An 11,543-nucleotide genomic window follows, 5' to 3' on the forward strand; every position below is an offset into this window, starting at 1 on the left:
TGGTAATGGTGCTGATGTAAATAATCTGGAAAACATACATTAATCACAACTTCTCCCCATCTTCCAGCAAGGATTGTTACCATGGATTGCTGCAGATAAGCTCACCACTGTAGAACAGATAGTGTGATAGCAGCACCAAACGCACTAACATACGAGCGGCTCTCCGTGACAGTAGCTTCGTCGATGTTTTGTGTCGGAAAATGACCGGACGGCATGTCAGAAATCATGTTATAATACCAGTTCATTCTGCATTTCTTTATTAGTCAAAAAGAAAAAGTCAACGTCAGCTTTATTGTCAAGAATTCTACATGTTTTACATCCAGAAATATCGAAATATCGTTTCTCGAGGTCCTAAAGTGTGACATGTATACATCAAACATGAACAGAGAAACAAAAAGGGTCTAGATAACCGGGGTATACAGTTTAAAATGTTAACAATATGTTAAAGTGTTCAGCGGAGATGGCAGAAAAGTGACTGGTGCTGGATGAGGAATGTGTGTGTGTGTGTGTGTGTGTGTGGGTGTGTGTGTGTGTGTGTGTGTGTGTGTGTGTGTGTGTGTGTGTGTGTGTGTGTGTGTGTGTCTAGCATTACTATACTTTTGGGGACCTAAATCTGTTTACACAGTCACGTGTGGGGACTCACTTCCCTTATGGGGACAAATTGGAGGTCCCCATAAGGGGAATCATTAATTTTAGGGTGAAGACTTGGTTAGGTTTAGGATTAGGGTTAGGCATGTGTTGGTTATGGTTAAGGTTAGGAAAAGTATCCAGGAAATGCATGTAAGTCAACGTAATGTCCCCTGAAATGATGTATACATGGTATGTTTGTGTGTGTGTGTGTGTGTGTGTGTGTGTGTGTGTGTGTGTGTGTGTGTGTGTGTGTGTGTGTGTGTGTGTGTGTATGTGTATGTGTGTGTGTGTGTGTGTGTGTTAGAGTCCAGGACCATTTGGGGCAGGGGAGAAAGGTCGGAGGCAGGGTGGAGAGTCCAGTTTACAGTTAACATCACCACACGTACTTTAAAGTAGTGATTGATGACTCACCACTGATTTAACACATGTGTTAATCGATTGACACCACATGTTATGTCGCTGCTGATCGATCAGTCATGCAGTCTGCACATTACATAACCCTTCAGCTGGGTGTTCACAAACACCTTTCAAGTTACAGTAATGAGCACCTGTTCTACTTGAGTGCCCTTGAGCAAGTATCTCACTTCCCTAAGCCCGAAGGGAATATCCAAGCACAGTGTAATCTCAGTGTTATCAGAAGTGCTAATGCTACAGGACTGCCTGCTACAGTATAGAGATGCCACCTGATCAGATCTAGGAGGCGTGCTTTCAGCTGTGGCTTTTTTGTCCTCTGGTTGCCGGGGCACAGCGCGGTTATCAGTGACATAGAGAGTGTGACACTATCCGCACCGACTATCAATAATGCTCACGCGCGCTACCGTATCCCCCGAAGGAGGTGAGAGCACTGATACCCTCTTTGAGAAACCAGAGAGCATAGAGAGAGGAAGGCGGAGGATGACACGCAGGAGTAAGCTGGAGAAGGAGGGTGGGGGTTAGAGGAAGCAACATGCTGCGATGTGAGAACAAACTATACAGGTTTTTCCTGTGTTGGAGGAAAGCTGCAGAGTGTGCAACCTGAAGCTACATTGTGTTAAGAAAGACAGGCGTTAGTTCCTGCAGGCGGGTTCTCCAAATGATGTGCGAGTTTAGAGGAGAGAAGGGGGGGTTGAAGACGGGAAAAACCCAGCGCAGTGGAGAGACTCTGCCTGGTGCTGGATTGCAGTGAGAAGAGAAGAAAAAAGGGGGGGGATTAGAGAAGGGTCCAATAATACACCTGAAATATAAGCCTTTCGGATTGGGTTATGGAAAACAGAACAGACAGAAAGACAAAGACAGGGGTACAAAAAAGACGAAAAGAGAGATGCTTATGGACAGGGAGGAAGAAGAAGGGGGAGGAAGAGGAGAGGCGGGGGGGGGATACATTTACCTTGACTGACACTGCGACAGGGAGAGAAAGCAGAATTCCCCACTCCAAGAAACTGTAGCTCCCCAACATCATGCGACACAATCTCTGCAGTGGTTTGCTTTAGGGCTACACTGAATATTACAGCATGCACGCTCCTATGCATGCCCACGTACACACACACACACACAAACACACACACACACACACACACACACACACACACACACACACACACACACACACACACACACACACACACACACACACACACACACACACACACACACACACACACACACACACACACACACACACACACACACACACACACACACACACACACACACACACACACACACACACACACACACACGTAACATGATCCTCATTGTATTTATTAAAGTAGAATCAAATGTCACCAAGCAGGAACACTCAACTATGCTAATACAAAAAATCTCCTTCAACTCGTTTCACTTGTGTGAACAAAGCACTTGATTATGTAATGTTTCATGTCTCCCTATCGAGGTGAGTTGTACTTGAATCAGGCAGCAGGTGCGTACAGGGGGTGGGAAACTAGAAGTTAACCGTTTCCTCTGGAAGCACCGGTTGGACGGCCTGAGACATGGATGCCGCCAGAGGAAAACAAACTGCATTCTCCTGTTGTCTCTACAGAGCACGAGAAGACATCAATCTACAGTGTGGGATCTTTAACTGAAACATTAGCCCTTCAACAGCTGAGCTTCCTCACATTCTCTATGCTTTTCTGGATCAGACTGTTCTTGAAGTGCGAATGAAGCTCAAATGACTGATTTACAAGTCAGTCAGTGCCAGCCTTTATAAGACATGCAGGCATGTTCAGATGAGATGAGATGTAAGAGGGATCAGTGTGAGAAGAACAGCTACACTGTCACACAATTGTTGTTACCTATTTTGGATTAGCTGTTATAGTGAATCCTATAGCTATAAGTCCAATGTTTTACTTGTAATGCCACTAAATGCACTTCTTTTGAAATGTCCATGTACATGTAGACCCATCATGGTAATATGTCTGTGGCTCTAAATGTGCTGGATTCGGTTTTCCCCACATTTGCAAAAAAACATTTTAAAGCTGCCTTTCACTATAATTTACACTTACACTTGATCATGAATTCACAATGTGACAATGCTTTTGCCATTGATTGGTTCACAATGTGTCATGTTTTCTATGATGTTTGTCCAAAGGCTTCACTTTTAAACAATAAATACCTTCAAATTTAAAATTGAAATCAGTTTTTTTGCCTTAAATTATCTTTCTGGATGTGATCAAATTGGGGCTACTAACACATTGTCAGAATAGCTGCTGCTCCCACTGGTCTAACACTTAAAAGAGTTGATCATTGACACCAGAACTGTCTGATTGTCTTTCGACACACAGTTAGAGAGAGATCGTTGTTAGCCCTCAGCCGACTCACCTTGATGACCTTGATGGATTGTTTGATTTCATCCAGTTTCTTGGTTTTCTCCTTGATCACAAGTTTGAGCTCTGACCTCTTCTTTCCCAGATTACTCTGCAGGAAGAGAATTGTGGATAAGTGGAATTAATATCTATGCGGGAGAATCTAAATCCATTGACATAAAGCCATTCAATCAATCAAAAAGTGCACTTGTTGTAATGTAAGGTGGTCGGTGCAGGTAAGACGCAGATATACAGCTATAATGGAAAAAATGCAGAGAATAAAAAGTTATATTTTAGGGAGGAAGTTCACACCAAAACAAATTCGCTTTCAACTACATGTGTTCAACTAAAAAGACACAAGCTATGGGAGTTTCTCTAACTGAGGAAGATGAAGACACACAAGACAATCAATAATATGCAACAGATAAATAGAGACGAGTGACATTTGCAGGAAGTGAGAGGGATCGATAACACCTGAGAGACCTGGACGTGTCTGTCATTTTTCCAACAGAGCCCCCCTCTTTAAAGCCTCATTGGATGAGAACGATCAATGCTCTCAATACGCTGCATTGCAAAGTAATCAATCTCTTTAAGAGCTCGGCGGGCGGTGGCTTTCAGGGTAATGATTCAAAGTTCGACACCAGAAATAGAACACATCACATCTAAAACGAACACTGACATTAACGTGGTTCTACATTATTTGGCAGTATGACCTTTAACATTGATTGTTCTAATAGGTTAATAACATGGGGGATTTCAGCCTGTGGCTGTGCACATACGTTGCCATGACAGCATCTGCTACAGTATAGGGTAAAAATGCATCATGAATGTAAAGTGTGTGTGGACACCGGCTGGTCTTCACTCAGCACAATGCCGCCCACTAGTGGTGAAGGTAAAGCATTGAAGATTCTAAACACATTTAACTCTGCTATCATTACACTGAAACATCTTATATATAACAATAATTAAAAGGAAATAAATGAAACGTGTTATATAATCCATTAGTGCTGATATGCAGGCTTATGGGATTTTTTTTTAATGTGGAAAATTACAACGATTTATGGGAATGACATATTGTTGTCATATTGACATATTGTTGTCATATTGAATTTCTCAACAACTATTGGATGTTCTGCCTTATAATATGTCCACCAATATTCTTTTTTTTCTAGTCTGAACTATTCTGTATGTATTATGGAAGCCCATTTCCGCCACTTGAAAAAAATAAAATCCCCATGAAAAGTCATAATTATGAGATAAAAAAGTCAAAATAATGAGAGAAAAAGTCATAATTATGAAATAAAAAGTCGAAATTATGAGATAAAAAGTCGAAATTATGAGATAAAAAAGTCGAAATTATGAGATAAAAAGTCGAAATAATGAGATAAAAAGTCGAAATAATTCTGCAGGCGTTTTACCATCACACACAATTTATTTCAATTGTTCAACCTCCAGTTTCCATTGTGCATCGCAGTTTGGTAAAAGCAGAGAGAAAGGAAAATGTGATACTGGTTCGTTGCTCCACATGTAAATACTAGGGAAATACAAAGAGATCGTGTTTCAGCCGTTACACCCAGCGCTCCAAACAGGAAAAAAGATGGTAGGCTACCTGATAACAGTCATACCTGCGCAATAAAACAAAAAAGCAGGTATGTTGAGATATCTGATAATCTGTGCAGTGAGCAGGAGTGGATTTTCATTCTGCTAAAGGGCCTTACATACATTAAGAGGTATGGGTTTTGTATTGAATTTGAGGCAAGTTCTTGCTTTAAGAGCTACTTTCTCGCCACTTTCAATTGACTACCTGCATGGTATAAGATAATCAAACACTAGTGGGCTAAGGTTAAATACAAAAACTAAAATCAAACCCGCTAAAAATTAACTATTTTGGGCTTAAATATGCACTTAAGTGACAGATAAGTGTCAGAAACCCTGCATGGTGTGTTTATGAGGAGCTTGATTAAACTTCTGAGGCTATTTTTAACATAAAAATGACTGAATTTGAGGGTGCCAAAAACAAAGTCTAAGCACAAATGCAAGGACTGTGTGAAACTAATACATATCTGTATTTTGCTGTGAGGGAGCACAACATCAGCAGCCCTCAAAAAGACAGATTGAAAGAAAGGATAAAATATGCAAGATACTGGAGCTGATGTGTAAAAAAGTTGATTTATACGTCAGATCTGTGCCAAGGCAGATCACATCCAGCAACTTATGACTGCAAAAGGTACCTCACAGGAAGAATATTTGTTGTATCTGAGTTTCAGTCACACAAACTATTTTTGCAAAGATAAATGTTATTATTCAAAGCAGATCTTCGACCTGAAAATAATTGAACACTGTATTTAGTATGTTGACAGACATATACCGTTGGTAGCCTACTATAATATTGTAGGACTCAAGTTAAAGTAAACTTGTGTAAACTCCAACATATAAAGTAGGTCAGTTAGCAGCAGCAGCAGTAGTAGTAGTAGTACGGTAGTAGTAGTAGTAGTAGTAGTAGTAGTAGTGGAAATAGTAGTAGTAGCAGTAGGGTAGGCTAGTAATAAACGTGTGGAGAGTCCTGATGATATAGAGATACATATTACTGGTGTTTAATAAAAAATAAAGTGTATTAGATGTCAACGTATACACACTATGGAGCAACTTCCCACACCACAACGTCCAAACTAACCAATCCATTTTCTATTGACTCACTTGCAGCCTGTGCTTACAACCAATTATAAATACACAACAACCTCAGTTAAGAGACAAAACTCCAACAATTATTAAATAGCCATTATCATTAAACATCCTGACACTTCATATATAATCAACAGTAACATTAAACCACGAAAATCTCCAAAGCCAGAGGAGAGGCACTGTTTTATAAATAAAGTTTACCCACACACAAAGCTACAATGCTACACAGTGGTTGTTTACGTTTTTTCAGGAGAGTTCATAGACATGTTGTGTTGTTGTACTCACGTCTGAACGTCACTCTTCAAGTCTTCCTCACCGTGAATGATTCCTCAATCTTCTCCAGGATAAACTTCTCAGCCGTATCAAGGTAAAGTCCCTCAGCAAACGCAGAATTAAGTCAACTGAAAAATCCACCATTAGCATGTTAGCATTTTAGCTACACACACACACACACACACACACACACACACACACACACACACACACACACACACACACACACACACACACACACACACACACACACACACACACACACACACACACACACACACACACACACACACACACACACACACACACACCTGTTGCTGCATTTGGGTCAATTAGCATGCTAGCCAGTTGGTAAACATACAGTATCAGTGATTAATTAAAGAAGATTAACCATACAAGAGGTAAACCAAAATGATGCCAACCATAAAACGTGGTCCTTAATTTCATGTAATTGGTGTGTATTTTTTTGTAGGCATTGTCACCATCAAACATTAGCTTCTTTTTTTCTCAAAAACTTTATTTACAACAAAGGTAGGCTAGATTATACAGAAATCATCACTATAGCAGCATTACTATTCCAGAGTACCTTAATTTAAAGTCATTTAAGAGTTAAAAAATGATACGTCTATGTATTAAAGGTGAGTAGTTTTTGCTTGGTTCTTCAACTTCGTTTTGAGTTAGATTAGGGGTCGTGGAATATAATAGGCTAATATATTGCTGTACCCACCCCATAGAAAACACACGTTAACTTATTTTTAAAGGTAGATAATATATTGCTATCCACCTCATAGAAAACACACTTAAAAAGTTTGAATAACTTCAGATCCTATGTATTAGCTCTGCTATTAATTAGGGATGCCAGAAACTGACCAAGATCAAAATGGAAAATCGGACAGCCCTGGCGAATAATAATCTATTATTCGTCCCAATCTCTTTTACATAAAGCAATTATTACATGTCATTTGTTAGACGCTTTTATCCAAAGCGATTTACATTCAGTACTGTGGACAATCCCCACAGGAGCAATTTGAGGTGAAGTGTCTTGCCCAGGGACACAACGACATGCTGACTGCAGTGGGACTTGAACTTGCTCTTACTCTGATTCGAAGTCCAGCACACTATCCACTTAGCCACAGCCTCCGCAATGCTCCTACAACATTATGTTCTGCATACCAGTTCTAAAAGAGTACATGTTGTTAGTCATAGTATTCATTGTTAGACATTGCCATGCTTTTAACTACACTTGTATCTCAGCTCGATATTTTTTTTACATTCAAAGTTAGATTGGAAAAGCAGACAAAGACAACGTATTACCTTGAAGTTGGGCAATAATGTCATTAAAACTGCATAGGTTAGTCTTTAAGTAAATGCTGTACTTTTTGGAGACTTTGTGGTACATGGACAATAGATGGGAATTGGGCCAAGTTAGGGTTATATGTGGCCATTTGTGATTAATGCAATGTTACCCTGGAACATCTGACTCTTTGTCATTGACAGTCTGATGAGGCTGTTGGATGAAAACGCTGCACGTTAAAAATAAAGTGATAAATGATTATGTCACTAAAGATGATGAACTCTGGGGTGATTTGATTAATTGAGCTATTTTTATTAATGTAACTACTCTTGTCATTTATCACTTCAAAATGCTCATTTATCACATAACTAATTAAGGTCTATCTTCATATCTTAAGAAAGTGCAGTTTTTAAACTTAACTAAGTAAACTTTTTAGTCATGATGTGTCATTATTTTTGTGTAATGAACTTTATATATGTTGTAATCTCTGTAAAACAAACAACATTTTAAAGAAATACTCCTGTACACTTCATGAATTTCACCAGAAGAAGGTTCAGGTCAGAGAATTTAATAAATAAAATGAGTACAAATAATCAAAGGGGTTAACAAGATTAACCAGATTAACAAGAATAGGTCATAAGTAGTCCTACATGTCCTTTTTAAATGAAGATAGTGATATCATTGATACTTATCAGAGTAATAAATCAGGTGAGTAAAGGGAAGTTATGACGCCATAAACCTGTCTACAAAACCTTGTTGCGGAATAGTTGGTGATATTAGTTTATATATATCATAATAATAATTATAATTGTATATATCTAAGCACAACATGTAGAGTAAAATTTAAAAAGTAACCCCCCCTGTATGACATGCAACAATTAAGAACCTGAGAGCACATAAGAGCAGATAGAGCAAATAAAAGAATACAAACCTTTGAATGAAATGAATAAGAAAGAAAGAACGTGCAAAATATAATATAATAAATGATAAAAGTGCATATACAATTCCGAAAAATGTATGATATTAAAATAAGCACCTAATATATGTGTAATGACAATTTAAAGGTGGGGTAGGTAATTTTGCAGAAACCAGCTCGAGTGCGCTAGAATTTGAAAATACACAACCGGAAAAAATCTGCCACTTCCTTACAGAGCCCCTCCTCCAACACACACGAACGCGCACATGACCAATGAGGGCACGAGATAAGTTTGCCCTATTTCCAAAGTGCTGATTCTCTGTCTGTTACTTTAGATGAAAATAAGGAGCCCCTCCCCACGCCCCTCTGAGAGCGATTTGGTTAAAGAGAACACAACGGTGCTCTAGGAGGAGATGCAGGTGATAAGAGGGGGGGGGGGGGGGGGGGGGTTACCTTGGTTGCTGATTGGCTAATGGTTACTCAAGCCAAAAAAACGTTATGACATCATAAAGTGGCCACAATCTGATCAGCTCATTTTCAGACAGGTTTTTATAGAAATGGATCAGGACAAAAAGAGAGAGAATCTTTGTTCCTGAAACTTTCAGAGTCTCTTTCCACAGAGGGGACACATGTTGATGTAGAAGAGACATGAAGAAGAAGGGACACATGTTGATGTAGAAGAGACATGGAGAAGAGGGGACACATGCTGATGAAGAAGAGACATGAAGAAGTGGGGACACATGTTGATGTAGAAGAGACATGAAGAAGAGGGGACACATGTTGATGAAGAAGAGACATGAAGAAGAGGGGACACATGTTGATGTTAAGAGACATGAAGAAGAGGGGACACATGTTGATGTAGAAGAGACATGAAGAAGAGGGGACACATGTTGATGTAGAAGAGACATGAAAAAGAGGGGACAGATGTTGATGTAGAAGAGATATGAAGAAGAGGGGACAGATGTTGATGTAGAAGAGACATGAAGAAGAGGGGACACATGTTGATGTAGAAGAGAATGAAGAAGAGGGGACACATGTTGATGTAGAAGAGACATGAAGAAGAGGGGACACATGTTGATGTAGAAGAGACATGAAGAAGAGGGGACACATGTTGATGTAGAAGAGACATGAAGAAGAGGGGACACATATTGATGTAGAAGAGACATGAAGAAGAGGGGACACATGTTGATGTAAAAGAGACATGAAGAAGAGGGGACACATGTTGATGTAGAAGAGACATGAAGAAGAGGGGACACATGTTGATGTAGAAGAGACATGAAGAAGAGAGGACACATGTTGATGTAGAAGAGACATGAAGAAGAGGGGACACATGTTGATGTAGAAGAGACATGAAGAAGAGGGGACACATGTTGATGAAGAAGAGACATGAAGAAGAGGGGACACATGTTGATGAAGAAGAGACATGAAGAAGAGGGGACACATGTTGATGTAGAAGAGACATGAAGAAGAGAGGACACATGTTGATGTAGAAGAGACATGAAGAAGAGAGGACACATGTTGATGTAGAAGAGACATGAAGAAGAGGGGACACATGTTGATGAAGAAGAGACATGAAGAAGAGGGGACACATGTTGATGTAGAAGAGACATGAAGAAGAGGGGACACATGTATATGTAGAAGAGACATGAAGAAGAGGGGACACATGTTGATGTAGAAGAGACAGGAACAAGTGGGGACACATGTTGATGTAGAAGAGACATGAAGAAGAGGGGACACATGTTGATGTAGAAGAGACATGAAGAAGAGGGGACACATGTTGATGAAGAAGAGACATGAAGAAGAGGGGACACATGTTGATGTAGAAGAGACATGAAGAAGAGGGGACACATGTTGATGTAGAAGAGACATGAAGAAGAGGGGACACATGTTGATGAAGAAGAGACATGAAGAAGAGGGGACACATGTTGATGTAGAAGAGACATGAAGAAGAGGGGACACATGTTGATGTAGAAGAGACGTGAAGAAGAGGGGACACATGTTGATGTAGAAGAGACATGAAGAAGAGGGGACACATGTTGATGTAGAAGAGACGTAAAGAAGAGGGGACACATGTTGATGTAGAAGAGACGTGAAGAAGAGGGGGCACATGTTGATGTAGAAGAGACATGAAGAAGAGGGGACACATGTTGTTGATGAAGAAGAGGGGACACATGTTGATTTAGAAGAGACATGAAGAAGAGGGGACACATGTTGATGTAGAAGAGACATGAAGAAGAGGGGACACATGTTGATGTAGAAGAGACATGAAGAAGAGGGGACACATATTGATGTAGAAGAGACATGAAGAAGAGGGGACACATGTTGATGAAGAAGAGACGTGAAGAAGAGGGGACACATGGTGATGTAGAAGAGACATGAAGAAGAGGGGACACATGTTGATGTAGAAGAAACATGGAGAAGAGGGGACACATGTTGATGTAGAAGAGACATGAAGAAGAGGGGACACATGTTGATGTAGAAGAAACATGGAGAAGAGGGGACACATGTTGATGTAGAAGAGACGTAAAGAAGAGGGGACACATGTTGATGTAGAAGAGACATGGAGAAGAGGGGACACATGTTGATGTAGAAGAGACGTGAAGAAGAGGGGACACATGTTGATGTAGAAGAGACATGAAGAAGAGGGGACACATGTTGATGAAGAAGAGGGGACACATGTTTATTTAGAAGAGACATGAAGAAGAGGGGACACATGTTAATGTAGAAGAGACATGAAGAAGAGGGGACACATGTTGATGTAGAAGAGACATGAAGAAGAGGGGACACATGTTGATGAAGAAGAGACATGAAGAAGAGGGGACACATGTTGATGTAGAAGAAACATGGAGAAGAGGGGACACATGTTGATGAAGAAGAGACATGAAGAAGAGGGGACACATGTTGATGAAGAAGAGACATGAAGAAGAGGGGACACATGTTGATGTAGAAGAGACATGAAGAAGAGGGG

General features: G+C 40.1%; 1 long non-coding RNA gene across 1 annotated transcript; it reads right to left on the minus strand.

Moving 5' to 3' along the window:
* Nucleotides 1-333: 333 nt before the first annotated feature.
* On the minus strand, nucleotides 334-6,506 carry LOC307032519. The gene is made up of 3 exons (XR_013806287.1): nucleotides 6,378-6,506; nucleotides 3,427-3,522; nucleotides 334-1,781 (listed from the first exon to the last, which is right to left on the minus strand). It is a non-coding gene; the product is annotated as an uncharacterized lncRNA (long non-coding RNA).
* Nucleotides 6,507-11,543: the final 5,037 nt, after the last annotated feature.

This window comes from Notothenia rossii (assembly GCF_949606895.1).
Source record: "Notothenia rossii genome assembly, chromosome: 3".
NCBI classification, from domain to species: Eukaryota; Metazoa; Chordata; class Actinopteri; order Perciformes; family Nototheniidae; genus Notothenia; species Notothenia rossii.